This window comes from Hevea brasiliensis, chromosome 5 (genome assembly GCF_030052815.1).
Source record: "Hevea brasiliensis isolate MT/VB/25A 57/8 chromosome 5, ASM3005281v1, whole genome shotgun sequence".
In the NCBI taxonomy this organism is placed as follows: Eukaryota; Viridiplantae; Streptophyta; class Magnoliopsida; order Malpighiales; family Euphorbiaceae; genus Hevea; species Hevea brasiliensis.
Window position 1 is genome coordinate 4,484,989 of NC_079497.1, and position 17,290 is coordinate 4,502,278.

The 17,290-nt window shown below is 37.6% G+C and overlaps 1 pseudogene; it reads left to right on the forward strand.

The window, feature by feature from the left end:
- Positions 1 to 17,290, forward strand: part of LOC131180043 (germin-like protein subfamily 1 member 14) — a 63,567-nt pseudogene that overhangs the window by 24,641 nt on the left and 21,636 nt on the right.

Consider the following 17,290-nt stretch of genomic DNA (forward strand, 5'->3'; position numbering starts at 1 on the left):
AATCCAAGGGAGCAGTGTCATGCCATCACACTGAGGAGTGGTAAAATAGTGCATAATGAGAAGAGTGAAAAAGTTGAGAAAAGAGAAAATGAGAAAGATGTTGAGGGAGATGAAAAACAAGAGAGTGAAAAAGGGAGTGCAAGAAAAGGTAAAGAGGAGGTTGAAGAGAAAGAAGAGAAATATATACCTCCAGAGCCTTACAAGCCACAGCTTCCCTTTCCACAGAGATTTCAAAAAGGCAAGCTTGATAAGCAATTTGGGAAGTTCTTAGAGGTTTTGAAGAAGCTATATGTAAATGTGCCTTTATTGATGCTCTTTCCCAAATGCCTTCTTATGCTAAGTTTTTGAAAGAAATTCTCTCAAACAAAAGAAGACTTGAAGATTATGAGACTGTAGCCTTAACTGAGGAATGAAGTGCTATCCTCCAAAGGAAACTTCCTCCAAAGCTCAAGGATCCAGGGAGTTTTTCAATTCATGCCACATTGGGGAATCATGTTCTATAAAAGCTTTATGTGATTTAGGGGCTAGTGTAAGCCTTATGCCCCTCTCCATCTATGAGAAGCTCAACATGGGAGATCTTAAGCCAACCCACATTTCTCTTTAGTTGGCAGATAGATCAATTAAGTATCCAGAAGGGATCTTGGAAAATATACCACTGAAGTTGGAAAATTTTACATCCTAGTTGACTTTGTCATTTTGGACATGGAAGAGGATTCTCATATGCCAATCATTTTGGGGAGGCCTTTTCTGGCTACAGCTGGTGCTTTGATTGGCGTGAAAGGTAAAAAGCTTACTCTTAAAGCCGGAGAGGATCAATTAGTCTTCAACATTGGCAATGACAAGAAGAAGTAATATGAAGATGTAGACTCTTGTTGAGAATTGATATAGTTGATGAGTTAGCAAAAGAGCACTTTAGAAAGAGCTATCCAAAGGCTTCTCTTGAAAGTTGTCTTGTCTATAAAGGGACTATCAGTGATGAAAATCCAAAAGAGGCTGCATTTGCATAACATTTGAAGAATAATCCACCTTTTCATATGGCACCAATCTTTCAACTTGAGCAAGTGGAGAAAAGTTAGGTCAAACAACCATCTCTCAAAGAAAAAGATGCACCAAAGGTTGTCAAGAAAGAAATGGTTGGATTTTTAGACAAAGCAACAAGGATCTTCTCATGTGATGGAAAGAAAATGAAGTATAGATTCATTAAAGCACCCATTAAAAATAGAGGCAATAAATTCCAATTCCAGCCACCATGAAACATGACAAGGGTCAAGCTAAGGACTATAAATTAGCACTCTTGGGAGGCACCCCAAGTTTCTTTATTCTATTTTTATTAAGTTTATTCTATTTGCATTATTTTTGTTTTGTTTTAAATATCCCTCAAATTTAATTGTGACATTGTTGAATTTTTCCTTTTATAGATGCATTTTGAAGAACTAGAGTCTATTGCACTATTGGGAAGTTATTCTTACTTGATATTTTGATTCTCTACTTCCCCAAAATTGATTTGTTTTAATTGCCTTTGTTGCGGATCCTTTTGGGCTTGTGCAAAGAAATTTCTGTGTGCTAATTCTGCAATATATGCTGTCAACTATCTGTTTATTCTTATTAGCTTAGGCTAGGTGTATTATTTTCTGTGTCTTTAATGTTAGTATTATGGTGAGTGGTTCATTTTTGTGATTGTGGGCTCAATTGAGTTGTGTCATTCAATTTTATGATGCTGCATTTGATTGGAAAAACTGAGCATGCATGATTTGCTTTTGTAGATAAATGCAACTTTCTTATTGTAGTGCAGTGGTATTGGTTCTTGCTAAGCTTAAGATGTGATTAATTTCAAGCTGCAGGTTTTGGGTTGAAATGATATTGCTCACAAGTTTTTGTGCAGAAATTTTTGCTATCATGAACTTGAGTGTGCAATTAATTTGGATTTGCATATGTTGATGAATTTTTATGTTAACTTTTAATGATTCATGCAATTTTTTGGCTAAAAATTCTCATTTTTAATGAAGTTTAAACATTAAAAGTCATTTTCCCGCACAATTTCCAAAATTGCAAAGTGATTTTGTCAACTTTTGTTTCTGCTGAATTGTGCATAGGCAAACTGCACAACTTGTGCAGTTTTTATACTTCATTTTTGCCTTATTTCTAATTTCTGCTGAAACCTGCACAACTTAGTGTATAACTTATGCAGTTTTGCATTACTCAACTTCCTGTTATTTCATTTTTGTCAAAACTTGCATAAGAACTCGCATAACTTGTGCAGCCTACTTAGGCACTTATTTTACAGAGCACTCATACTGCATAACTTATGCAATCTACTTATGCAACATGCATTATGCACTTTAAGTTGCTAAATCACAATCCTGTGCCAGGTAACCTTTCACCTTTGCTTTTCATTTCACTAATACTTGGTTATTCATTTTTGTCTTGAATTTCACTATGTACTACCTTAGACATTGAGGACAATGTCCAATTTTGAGCTTGAGGGTGTAAGATTTTCACTCATTTTCGCTTAAAAATATTAGCATTTTAGAATTAATCTTTTTGTCTCACTTGAAAGAGTTTTCAAAGGATTTTAGAATTAATCTTCTTTAAACCTATAAATTTCATAGATTGGGCTAGCTAGGGAAAATCTCAAAATGACATAAATATGAACCCTTAACTCTAGAATCGTCTTTCATCAATTATTGTTTGGAATTTTACTTTTGAGTGTTTAGTTTAATCTCATTTTATTAATTTTTATTATTAATACTATCAATTTCTTTATTTTGCGAATTATTAAATTAGTCATTGTTTGAATTTAGTTTTGCATTTTCATACCTTATGCTTCAAATTCCCAAATTTCTTTTATTTATTTAATTAAAATATAATTTTAACATATTTTATTTTTTCCGTGGGAACGATATATTTTTCTATATTACTTGAATGACCCATGCACTTGCGGTTGGGACACATCAACCATCATCAAGCTAAGCCTAATAAATTTTATTATTTCTTTTGATACTTCTTGCGCCATAAGATAAATGGCCAATTATTAGTTCAATAATAATTTTTTATTTCTTGTATTATCATGTTATGTAAACTAATTTTTTTTATATAGTTTATATTTTTTTTTTTTTACTTTTATGTCAGTGAAGTTAGTATAATACATTGATATTGTGATTTTTTAAATAATAGAATTTATATTATTATAAAATTATATAATAATCAAAATCATAATTATATAATATTCTTCTTAAAAAATATGATTAAATTATAATATTTATATATTTATTTTAAAAAATTATTATTTTTTGAATTGATAGAAAATTCATATAAATTGATATTTTATGTTATAAAAAAACCAAAAAATAATGTTAGATATATTTCACAATGTTGGGTTTATGGAAGCATGCACATCTGGTACAAAAAACAAAATCGATTTGTTTGTGATGGACTTCCTCCGGCAGCCTCAACGTCACTGTTGTCTGTTGATTTCCCACCCTCCCATTACTGTAACACAGTTAGTCTATTTACACCATGAATGGTCGTATATCTCTTTCTTAGTTTCCTCTCAATTTATATTTAACATTATTAAACATTTAAAATTTAAAATTTATAGACTTTTTATTTTGATTCAATTTGATAACTTTAAGCCACATATTATTTAAAAATTTAACTTAAATTAAAATTCTCTTAAAATTAGAAAAATAGTAATTGCACAAATTTATAGAAAAAAAAAAGAGTTTGAATTGAATTTCGGAATTTTTCAAACCCTAAACCGAGCCCACCTCTAAATATTAAGCTAACCTTGATAATAGGCCGTGTTTGTAATTTGTTTTTCTCAAGTCGAAATTAACAGAATTGATATAATAAAATATTCCATTTAAGTTTATAAATTTTTAAATAATTGTTTTTCAATTGATCAAATATAACATATTTATTTATTTAAAAAATCAATTTGATTAAGAAAATAATCAGATGTAGTAAACGAAAGAAATGAAGTTGAAATTAAGCTTCTAGAGAGAGGGATTCTGCCCTCTTTCTAGAAATCTCATTTTTTCCTATCTTACCTTCTTTCTTCCATCCTTCGTTTAATCTCTTTTTTGGATAGCTACCGGTGAGTGTTTTCACCGATGGCAATTTCTCCCTTTATTTTATTTTATTTTTTTCTAATAACTTTCAGATATGTGATCGTTCAAAAATTTTAGGCATATTTACTAATATTTATAATTATTAATAGCTTTTGAGTGAATAAACCTCAAATCTATCTTAGTAGATTTTAAGTTTTTGTGGTGTTTTCTCTCATTCAATAAAATTGTTGTGTTTTTGTTATTAGAATATTTTGTTTTTTCAAATAAGAGTATTATGTAAAGTGCAAATCTTTTGATAGGAGATTTAAATTTGTAAGTTAACTAATGGGTTCATGATGTGGCCCAACCGCAAGTGCACGGGTCACATAAGTAATATAGATAAGATATCGTTCCCTCGAAGAGTTGTGTTAATGATTGAATTTTTGATATAAAATTAACTAATTTAAGCTAAAAAGTAATTAGAGGAAGAGATTAGGAATTAAGGGGTATAATAGCAAATTCAACTAAGAAATAACCTAAATGGAAAATTTAACTAAAATCGTAGGAAATAGACTCAACAAATGAAATAAGGCAAGAATTAAATTATTAATCAATTAAAATTAACTAACAATCAACAATAATAATAAAGTTATTTTGGAGTTTAGGGGTTAATATTCAAAACTATTTTGGAATTTTAAATCAGTTATCCAAACACATGAAAATTATGGGTTTCAAAAAGATTAATTCTTAAATCTTTTGAATACTCTTTCGAGTGAGACAAGGAGTGTCTTAATTAACTCAATTCTATTTTCGTGGAGTTGAAATTAACTAAAACCCATTAGGTTCCTTAATAAATCTATTAATCCTCTTAATCCTTAGTCTATCTCTAGATCTAAGTTTGCTTAGGGTTAAGTAGAACTTTGCTTAGGGTTAAGTAGAAATCTATTAATCTACTAAAGATTCTGGTGTTGCTTAGGGTTAAGTAGAAATTTGTTTAGGGTTAAGCAGGAGTTGCATAGGGTACAGCTTAGGGTAACCAATACCTTTAGCAAATTTCGGCAGGTTCGGGGTATAACATCCTCCCTGTACGTGTTCTGTACGTTCTGTTGCTCTGGTGACCTAATGTCAGTCCGGGCAAATCAGGATGTCTAGAACTACACTTCGGTGATAGTGAACAGACATATAATAATGAAATAAATAAATAAATAATACAAGAAAAATTAAAGAAAAATGAAAGAGAGAAAATGAAACTAGGTTAAACGAGCCGGTACTGTAGCAATGGGTGACTGCACCGGGAAGTTACGGTGAAGGCAATTGCTGACCCTAGGACTGTGAGGAACCCTTGGAATTAAATTTTGAGACATAATTAAAGGTTTATTGAAATGTAATTGACACTAGAAATATTTAAAAAAAAATTAATAAATTAGTATAAAGAAAAATGAAAAATCAAAAAATGGATAAAAATCAGTGTTACCAAAAAATCGGGAATACAACCCGAAGCGGGGCATTTTGGTCATTTGACACCTAGAGTTGCCTTTTGACCTCAATGTCCATTAAAAATAAATAGTATTACACTTTGAAAATGTCATGAAAAATTAAATTGTGATACATTATATAAATAGTGAAAGAAATGAGATAAATGTGCAAATAATGAAACTTTGAATAATTAAACAATAAAACTAACCTAAGTGCTCTACTAACTCCTAATTTGGCATACATATGGGACTTTGGGACAGTAGATCCCATTCATTTCATCTTCTTCTTCTACAATCTTCTTCTTGCTGAAATAGAGCTCTCAACCAAAACCTCCATGGCCGCACACATTGCAAGCTTCATCAACCCATCATCAAGCCATGGTTCTCACACTTCTCTTCACTAAACCTTGTCTACACGCCTTGGGCAACATACTTGGAGCAAAAAGAAGGAAGTTAGTGAGTTTTTAGCAAGCTCCAAAAGAAGTAAGTGTCCAAATCCCCTCCCTTGCTTTAGTAAACTTCATGTTTAGGTTGAGGTGAATTGAATGGTGAAGAGAATGGAAGAATTTATTACGTTATGGTATTGTTCAATTTTAGCAGCCATGAGAACCTATGTAACTTGAGTTTTTCTTACCTCTAATGGATGGAAAATAATGTTAATTTAGTCATTTTAAAGTTATAGTAATTTAGTTTCCATGTATATGTACATTGAGTACTTGAATTTGAAGGTTTGGAAAGCAATTTGTATATCTTAGTAAACTGTCACTTTTGGTAGCCTTTAAATTCATGAATTAGTGTTTGGTTTCATGAATTTTCTTGATGAATTATGGTGAAGATGAATTGAGGGCAGTGTATGTAAAGTAATGGTTGAGAGGTATATGTTATAAACAAGTGTTTTCATGTATATATTATGTTGAATTTAACTTTGTAAATTATGATTGTATAATGTACATGGAGCACTTGTATATTCTATCCAAATGGATATGATTGAGATATGATGAATGGTATAGAAGTGTTATGAATGTATATTTGTAGTTTTGGGAGGAGGAGAAGTGTCATTTGGAAGTGTTCTTTGTGTTCAAATTTTGTGTTGTGAAGGCAATAGGTAAATTGAACCATAAGTGACAATTGGTGACCCAATTGGTATGAGGCCAATGGGAGGTGAAACTAGACACAAAATAGGCCAACTTTCATGTAGAAATGTTGCCAAAATTCTACCTAGAAACTGACCTTAAAAATGACCTAATCCGAAATTGGTAAGTGAAAGCCCAGATTTTTAACCATATGAACAGTAGTCACTAAGATGACCATAACTCACTCAAAATAGGTCCAAATGACCTGAAATTTTTACCATGGGAATCTTAGACATAGAGCTACAATTCTTATGAAGACACCAAAGCCCAGAAATGGCCAGAACCAAGTCAAATTGCTTGCCCAAGTTTGCGTACCAAAGCTGCCAGAACTGAATTTGACCTAAAATTGACCAAATTTTGCACTAAAGATGCAATCTGTCCAGCTTTAGTAAATTACCATACCTTGGTCTATACAACTCAGAATGACCTAAAATTTATGCCAAAAGTTCAATAAGACATAGAGCTACAATTTTATTTCTTTGACCAGAAGCTAAAAACCAAGAGAAATAGGACATTAAGCTAGACCAATCTAGCACACTAAAACTGAAAATTTGACATTTACATACAATGAAGCTTGAAATAATTTGGTAATGAATGCCAACTTGTGAAAAGGGTAAATTGCATTATATTAGCAGCATATTGAATTACAAATTGTGACATGTTGATGCTAGAATCAACTTATCCATATTACCAAAAAAGGTCAACATTTACATTGACTTGTGAATTACATGATAACTAGTAAACTCAAAAAAATGAAGAATTAAATAATTAATTTGTAATGTGCCCTAGTTTGCCTAGTTGACTAGTTTGGATAGGTTGGCATACCAATAGGATTCTGACAGCTGTTCTGGAAATGGCTTTAGGCCATACTGTGTTTTTACGGCTTATTAAGCCGCACTGTGACTTTAATAGCCTACGGCTATACAGATTGTGTTATTATACTTGGCTTATCACTGGATTGACTATATGGCTTTTTAGCCACACTGTTTGCACACCGGGAGACACTTTGTGACCGATGGTGTGACGGCTTGAGGTACTAGGTACCCAATGCCAGTATATCTGTTTATCCAGTCTGGTCAGTGTATAGGCTACACGGGCAGTTAATTTAAATATTATTAAATTCAAATAGCTAAATTCAGTTTATTGACATACAGCACCACCAAAATTAGCAAAAATGAAAGGTTAGCAAATAAAAGTAGAAACAGCAACTGCAAAGAATAACGATGTCATAAATTCATAAACAATTCATTTATTTTATTTTAGTGTATATTTCTTTATATTTGGCACCATTAAGCAGAATTGCTTAGCGCCTTGCTTTTGCTACGTGTAGGTATTGGAGACACAGCTTGCTTTTGCTACGTGTAGGTATTGGAGACACAGCTGGGGAGCCTAGCAGACCTATGACAGGGTGAGACATCAGATCTGCACAGGATTCCAGAGTCATCTGCACTACACTGCATACATGGTAGGACTTAGGATCTTATGGAATGACTATCAGTTATATTTTGACACTTTGTTATGTAATATGTATATCATAAAACTTTAAGGTTTGTAATAATTTGTACATATTAAACTCCTATGGAGAGTGTTTGGATGAATGTAAATTATGATGGATTGTATTTTGAAATTATAAAATTTTGAGACTGAAAAATTAGTTGGAAGGTTGAGATTATCATATTGAACTATTTTTAACAGGTTTAGAAGGGTAGTTTGTCCGAAATACAAATGGCACCTTGCCGGATTTTTATTACCAATTTTGTTAAAACACTGATTTTATTAAAGTATGAAAATAGAACCAGTATGATATGAATTTTACATAAAAGACTTCTTAAATCAAATTGAGTTCAGAAAATGAGATAATCACAGACTAGGTGCTCCAGCACGCCGTGTAGCACGCCTTGTTCGGCTACACTATAGACGGGTGAGGGGTGTTACGTTTAGTGGTATCAGAGCATGGTTTAGGCGTTTCTGGTCCTAGATAGTTTGCATATCATGCATTGCATTGTAAGTGTTAAGATGACTCTAATGCAGATCTTTTGATTTGTTATTTTGATCAAAATATGGACTCCACAATGCAGGGTACGGTCGATGAGGAGGTGGAGAGTCATGCTCCATCTATGACTGAGCCAAGAGACAGGAGGGAACCTGCTCCACCAGTACCAGATGCAACAACCACATTTCAGCAAATGGCTGAGTTCTTTAGATAGATGGCAGGAGTTATGCCACCACCACCACCTCCACATTAAAAATTTCACATGGAGAAACTTAGAAAGTTCGGGGCAGTGGATTTTCTGGGCAAAAGGGAAGATGATTCTGTCACAGTTGAAAACTAGTTGGACAGAAACGGAAGGGTTTTAAAACAACTTCATTGTACTCCAGAGTAGAATTTGGAAGCTGCTGTATCACTACTGCAAGATGATGCATACCAATGGTGGGATACAGTAACTAGTGAGGTGTCATCAAAACAAATAACTTGGGATTTCTTTCTCACTGAGTTCAGAAAGAAGTATGTGGGCAGTGTATACCTGGAAGGGAAGAGAAGGGAATTTATTACCCTACACTAAAGACAGCTAACAGTGACTGAATATGAAAGAGAATTTGTCAAACTAAGCTGCTATGGGCAGGAAATAGTCCCTAATGAGGTCGAGAGATGCAAGAGATTTGAGAAAAGACTCAATGATAACATTAAAGTAATGATTATAGCCTTGGGGATTATAGAGTTTGCCAAGTTAGTGGAAGTCGCACTGAAGGTTGAAAAGTTAGAATAAATGAACAGAACAGAAGGGATAGACAGCAGAAAAGAGGTCAGGGTCAGACCAGTGCATCTTCTGCCCCTAGTAAGAAATTCAGAGTTTCGCCTACTTAGAGTTTCAGTAGAGCACCAAGTCAGGGTCAGTCACAGAGGCCCAAATCTCAGTTTGCACAGAGGAGAGGCCAGTCCACCCCTTCAGTGGCTAGCTCTCCAGGGGCGAGTTCGAGGACCAGCCCCAACGATATCATTGCTTGCCCACATTGCCAAAAATGGCATAAGGGGGAATTTTGGAGGATGATAGGTGCTTGTTTACAGTGTGGGTCTACAGACCACCTAATCCGAGATTGTCTGTGCATAACTGCTACATCTACTCCGGTATCAACTGATAGGCCTGCCCCTCTAGCTCTAAGGGGTAGAAAGCTGCAAGGCCGAGGCAAAGATTTCACGTAAACTCAGACGTAGTGCGTGGAGAGACCAGAAGGTAGAAAACTAGCCAGAGCCTATGCTATAAGGGCACAGGAGGAACAGGATGCTCCAGGTATCATTAAGGGTACGTTCCTCCTCTATAATACTTTTGTGCATGCATTAGTGGATCCTGGATCAACTCATTCATATATTTGTATCAAACTGCCTGTAGAAAAGGGAATACCAGTAGAGGAAAGTGACCAAGACATCCTAGTCACAAATCCACTAGGCCACAGTGTGATAGTAAACAAGATATATAAGGGTTGTCCATTAAAGATTCAAGAGAAAGAGTTCTTGGCAGACTTAATCGAACTACCTTTCCATGAGTTTGATGTGATTTTAGGAATGGACTAGTTATCCCATCATCATGCAATGGTAGATTGTAAATTGAAGAGAATCTCTCTGAAAACTATTGAGAATGAAGAAATAATAGTTGTGGGTGAAAGGATAGATTTCTTGTCCAATGTCTTCTCAGCTACAATTGCAAAGAGATGGATGAGAAAAGGGTGTGAAGGCTATCTGGCACACGTGGTTGACACAAAACAGGGTAAATTTGACTTGTCTGACATACCCACAGTAAGGGATTTCTCTGAGGTATTTCCTGAGGAATTTCCTAGATTGCCACCAGCAAGGGAAGTTAAATTTACTATTGAGATTATGCCAGGTGTCGACACCATATTTTGGCCGACCCCTAGAATCAATAAAAATTCTTCTTTGAACAGCTAATCACGTTTCCGATCCCTCTTTGATAGGCGGTCACATTTCCGATCTCTCCTCATAAAGAATTGAATCAATGCTAAGTCCTCATATTCATTAAAGCCTTGCCGATCTCTCAAATCATTTACCGACCTCTCAAACCCGTTGTCGAATTTCCGGACCTGTCAAGTATATTCCTGATCTCTGTTGATAAATAAAATGAACTGGCACTAGATCTTTTCCTACCAGTTTTATTGCCGACCTCCTTTCCGAAGGTTTAAGAGCTAAAGTTTTAGTTCGATTTAATGAGGATTCCGATCTTAAGTGTTCGAGTTAAATTTTCAATCAAGTTCCGTTCAGCATTTCTTCCCTACCGATCTCATGCTTAAAGTGCTTTCCGATCTCTCATACTTAGATTAATAATCACATTTAGTTTTTGTTTTGCTGTGCTCATACAATCAAATACTCAGACAAACAATGGTTTAAAATTTTTCGATCACAATCATTCATTGAACAAAGAGGCATTTCATTTCATGTCATAATCTGTACAAGTTATTGGTGGGGATCACCCCACTGATCTACATTTGGATCACTCTCCTCTCTCCCTCACCTTGGCTTCCTCCTCACTATCTTCGCCGCCCCTGGAGCCAGTCATCCATCCAGAGAAGTCCTCTTGGTAGCGCTTTTGGAGTTCGGCCAAGAGATCCTTATGAGCATTCACATAGGCTCGGCTATTCTGACACCATCTCTTCGTCTTTTCCTTAAGCTCTTTGCCTTTCTCGGTAAGCTCCTTATCCTTCGCGTTAAGCTCCTCTATAAGTTGAGCGACACGAGCGCTTGGCTGAAGTGCCTGGACTTCTCTCGAGAGCCCGTTCTCTTCGGCCAGTCACGAGACTTCTCGGCCACCGGGTCTTCATGGTACTTCGCCCGTCCCTCGACTTGAGATATATAATCCCGAGCGGATGAGAGTTGGGATCGAGGGAAGCCAATTCTGATTTTTCTTCCCGACCTCCTTACCAGACGTTGAATCTTTTCCGAACCATGGTCCGGTTTACGGACACTCCACATTCAAGCTCATGGTTCGAGTCAAGATATCATCGAGACCATTCCGGATAGCTGTCCCGATCCTCTTGAAAGAAGATGGTAGATCCTGGACTTTGGCAAAATCGGAGTTCTCCTAACATCGGTTATTCTTCAAGCGATCGATCGATTCGAGCGCCACGAGAAGAGGTCCTCCCGGAAGATTGAGAAGGCTCCTTTCCGTGCTTGGAATAATCGAGAGAGGCGGGGTCGCTCTTCCGATCTAGGAGGAGATCTCGACAGCCAGTGGTCGGCGGACCGAAGGTTGAGGTGGGTCTCTTTGTATCTCCCTGTGTTCGTGATCGGTGTTTGAAGACGTTCAACGCTTCATCTCCTTTATCTTCCGGAGATCTCTCTTTCCTTCTTCCGCTTCCTAGAACCCTCACCACCCGCCATACCGCATGCAAAAGAGGTTAGTGAGATCGCTAAGGTCCCGAGGCCGAGATATAGAAAATACCAATGCCGAGGTCGAGAGCGGAAGTTCGCGATCTTGGCCGGTGATCGATGCATGGTCCAATGGTGCGATTCGGCCACCGCATTTGGGCGAGAATATTTTAGAGTGGCGGCACGACTTTTCAGCTCCATCACTATTAAGCTTTCCTCTTGACTCGTGGTAATGTGCTTGAGCAGGGCCCTGGTACCACCACTACGAGGAAAGTCCTCAAAGCGGCTCGGATCTTTACTCCTCGTAATGAAGAACCTGTTCTTCCAATTCTTAAGGGATGAGGGCAGATCGGAAAAGAGTCCGCAATGAGGTTTCGCTGAAAGAACCGGTGTTCGTCATCCTTTTGGCGAGTTAGTGCATGCAGCTCGCGAACACCTTAGCCGTAGGTCCGATTCCCTTAGCCGCATAGACCTCGGAAAGCTACCAAGATCCGCCACGAGTTGGGGTGAATTTGAACAATGGATGCTCGGTGAAGTTTTAGGACCTCCTTATAGAAATCGGCTAGAGGGAACCTCAGACCGGCCTTTAACTGTTCCTCGTACACCATGACCATGTCATTCTCTTCAAAAGAGTGATCGACACGAAGATCGCTATGGCACTTGATCAGCTCATATGAATCAGGACAAATATTGTATTCTTGAACAAACGATTGCAGATCGGATTCTCGAAGAACCGACGGAAGCTCGTCTATAGGAAGGGTCTCTCTCCTTGAAGAAGGTGCGAGCCTCGATGGTATGACCCGCCCCCGAGTTGGAGCGGAGGCCCTGGGAGGTTCTTGTTGAACGCTTGGCCCGACTGCCTCTTCTTCAGACGATGACCACGAGAACTGAATCGAAGGAGGGCTCGCTCTCTGACCTTCGGCACCGTTCATTTTCAAAAGAAACAAAGAATTTAAATTAAAAAGAGGATCAAAGCCCTTACCGGAGTCTGATCGGCGTCGGAAGAACTTGAGAAAATGAGAGAACTTCGAAGTTGTGAGCAGAGGATTGAAAATGGAATGAGAGAACAACTGGCTAACCCTCCCACCCCTATTTATACTAGTCCGAGCATTTAATGCTCGCGAGGTTCTAGGCAGCGCATCGATTGGTGGAACTCGACAGCTGTTCTGACACTTCTCTCAAATATCTGAATGTTCAGAGATCGGTTAATTAGAGATCGGCATAATGAGCTAAATATTTTGAATAAAGGATCAGTTAAGTGTCATTCAGGTAAAGAACCAGATCGGATAACCACATTAGAGATCGGAAAATAATCAATGCAAAAATAATAAGATGATAACCGACAAAATAAAGTCTTTATTTTCAAAAGTCCGGATTACATCATTTGGGCGATCTCTAGGGATCGGATTACACTAACATTGGATCACATCATTTCTGTGATCTCTAGAGATCGGATTGCATTGAAAATAAAATACATCGTTTGGGCGATCTCTAGGGATAGGTCGACCAGACCGGTCTAACTACATCATTTGGGCAATCTCTAGAGATCGATTACATTTCGTGATTACATCATTTGGGCGATCTCTAGAGACCGGTGGAACATCCTATCTAAAAGGCCTATGTCAAAGCCTAGTCTTGTGGTGAATCAAAAGATGTGTTTGACCAGAGACCACCGTTGGCATCGGATAGATGTGCAGCTTAGATGGGGTGACTATGACTCCCATGAAGATGAGAGACATCGTCACCGATGTTACCACTCGAAACCGACCCGCTGTCGGAACACCCAATGTGGAGGAAAGACGCCGAACACCCAATGCGATGAGAAGCCGAATGAACTCGGTTGAGCGACTCGAGATCGGTACAACCAAAGTCCGCATACAGATCGGTCAAATCCAGTCCTCTCACCATCATCAAGAAGGTCATTCGATCACCGGATCGTGAATTTTCATCGGTAAGTAAAGAAGTTCATTGAAAAGATCAAAGCCACGATTATAGCGAACTTCCACCGAGCAGCTAGAACAGGAAAGTAAGAAAAGAAGAGAGGAAAGTCGATGAAGAAAATGTCTCCGACAGGGGTATATATAGGGGAAATGGGCATTTAATGTCGAAGGAAACGGCGGACGCCGAGAATCGAGATGTAATTAATGCTTGGACCGAATCCAGACTGATTAAGGGATAATAGAGATCGGGAGATAGGAGATCAGCATGAGAGATCGGAATAGGAGCTAGGGGAGGGATCGGAAGACAAAAAGAATAAGACAAATCCCAATAACCATCGTCAGAATCAGAGCCGAGGTAGTTAAAATTGGCAGACGAGATCTCCACCGCACGCCTAAGAATCGCCCGCAATGCTGACAGGTGCCAGGGTATGTCATGACAGTCCTGTACATCCCAATCTCCACCGTTGATCCCACTTGTAAGGACAAACCCGGAACCCTTAGATCAAGAGAGAAGACGACAATGCCAGCGTCTTTCACTCTTAGCCCTCGGATCTTTCCGGACAAGGAAATTTGAGACCGTCAGATGGAAAGAAGAAAAGGACAAATATTATGAAAAGTGATCTCAACCATTCATTTTGATTCTCTTTAATTCCTGAACCTCCGATCATGTCCTTCGAGATCTCGACCCTCCATCTCCCTCAAATAAATCCTGACCCTTCACGAAGAGCACCCGATTCCTATAAATACCGGCATAAAAACTGTTCAAGGGACGGACGGAAAAATAGACGAGAGGCTGTTATTATAGCAAGAGGAACTCTGAAAGTTCATTTAGTTTGTTACTCTGCTATTTAGAAGTGTTGATTAAAAGACTTTGGAAACTAGTTTTCTGAAGTGTTTTCTTGAAGAGATTTTGAATACTGGAACTCTATATTTCCAGTTTGTTCATTATCTGGTCATACTCTCACTTTCTGTCTTTTATCATCTCTGTTTTCACTGCCCAAGATCAACTTCATATCACTCATTTCTTTAGCTAAGTACCCTCCAGTTCACGAAGAACACCACCCTCAGGCTAATCAGTCTATTGTCTCATCCCTGTTTGCCACCCCGTAACTATTTTAGTAGACCCGGCTCCTCACAGGTAAGAGTTCATACTGCTGTTTACGTTTATTTTCTGCACTTCCTTTGTTCTTCATACATCTGCAACTTTCTTCAAGATTATTTTGTACGAGAGAACCCAAGAAAAATGTTGTTGTAAGAGTTCATGCTACTGTTTTATTAAGTGTCTACGTTTATTTCCCGCATTTTCCTTGTTCTTCTTACATCTGCGATTTTCTTCAAGATCATTTCTGCACAAGCAATCCCAAAGAAAGTCACTCTCAAATCATCTTTTTAGTGATCAGTTCATTTTATTGATCTCCGTCATTTCTGAAAACAAGTTTTCTAACTCCTAGTAGTATGTAAATGGTTGGGTAAACGTAGGTAGCTGCAACTTAGAGGTCTCCTTTAAAAGAGAGGACCTGAATAACACGTCAGGAAGATAGCCAAAATATTAGGTTGACGTAAACAGCCACTCGACAAAGATGTCATAGAGTGGAATAAAACCAAAGTAAACGAAACAGAATAGGTCGGGCATCAATAGATACTGGTAAAATGAATACATGGGAGGTCGGTAAATCAAGTCTAGTTTTCCCCATCTAGCCAAAAGGTATTGAGAAATCTTATCCTCAACATCTTTGAACTTCAGGACCCTTATTTTTAGGTTCTTAGGACACCAAAATTCGGGACATCGTAAAAATCCCTTTCGTGCTCCTTTCTAATTTAAAAGAGATCGGAGGAGAGTTCTTATCCTGTCTCAACTCAAAATATAAATAACTATTAGATAGAGATCGGAGGAGAGTTCTTATCCGGTCTCAACCCCAAATTTTAATAAACGTCTAAAAGAGATCGGAGGAGAGTTCTTATCCGGTCTCAATCCAAAATTTTAATAACTATTAAATAGAGATCGGAGGAGAGTTCTTATCCGGTCTCAACTCAAAACTCTAATAAATATTAAATAGGGATCGGAGGAGAGTTCTTATCCGGTCTCAATTCGGGACATTAATAAATAACTCTAAAGGAGATCGGAGGAGGGTTCTTATCCGGTCTCCCCTCAAAATTTTAATAAATAACTTAAAAGAGATCGGAGGAGGGTTCTTATCCGGTCTCCCCTCAAAATTTTAATAAACAACTTAAAAGAGATCGGAGGAGAGTTCTTATCCGATTCTCACACCCGTTCACTAAGGTTGTCTCATTTACTTATGTATCTGGGTGATCCAAATTTAGTGAAAAATCAAATATTCCTAACACCAAAAGGATTAACATTGCCGCCTAAGCCCTCCTAACTAATTTATAAAGGACGCAGAATTAAATCTACTTACCCTTATTAAGGGACGAGGTGGGGTGCCTAACACCTTCCCCACCCGTTTACGGACCCCGAACTTAGAATCTCTGTTTTGAAGTGGTTTCATTTTTAATTTAACTTCTCAAATGGTTTTCTTTAGTTTCCCTCAAAACTAAGGTGGCGACTCCTCACTTTTTCCCACTTCGGTGAGTGATCGTCCAGGCGACCGCAAAATCCCATTGCGACACCAGGTACAACTCCTATTTCAATTGCTCCGTATAGGATGGCACCTACTGAATTGAAAGAGTTAAAAATCCAGCTGCAATAATTGTTAGACAAAGGGTTCATACTCCCCAGTGTGTTACTGTGGGGAGCTTCAGTACTGTTTGTAAAAAAGAAAGATGGGACACTGAGGTTATGTGTTGACTACCGGCAGTTAAACAAAGTAACAATGAAGAACAAGTATCCGTTGCCTAGAATTGACGATCTGTTTGATCAGTTGAAGGAAGCCGGTGTGTTTTCCAAGATTGATCTCACATCAGGGTATCATCAGCTAAGGGTTAAGATGCAAATGTGCCTAAGACTGCATTTAGAACCCGGTATGGGCATTATGAATTCCCGGTGATGCCATTTGGGTTAACAAATGCTCCAGCAGCATTCATGGACCTTATGAACCGTATCTTCCATCCATACTTAGATCGGTTCGCAGTGGTCTTCATTGATGACTTCCTGGTGTATTCCAAGGATAAAGTAGAACATGATGAGCATTTGAGAATTGTTCTGCAAACTCTAAAAGAGAAGAAACTGTATGCTAAATTGTCCAAGTGTGAGTTCTGGTTGAATGAGATTGCATTCCTTAAACATGTAGTACAGCTGAAGGGATTAGAGCGAATCCCAAGAAGATTGAAGCAGTGATGGAATGGAAGCCTCCCAAAA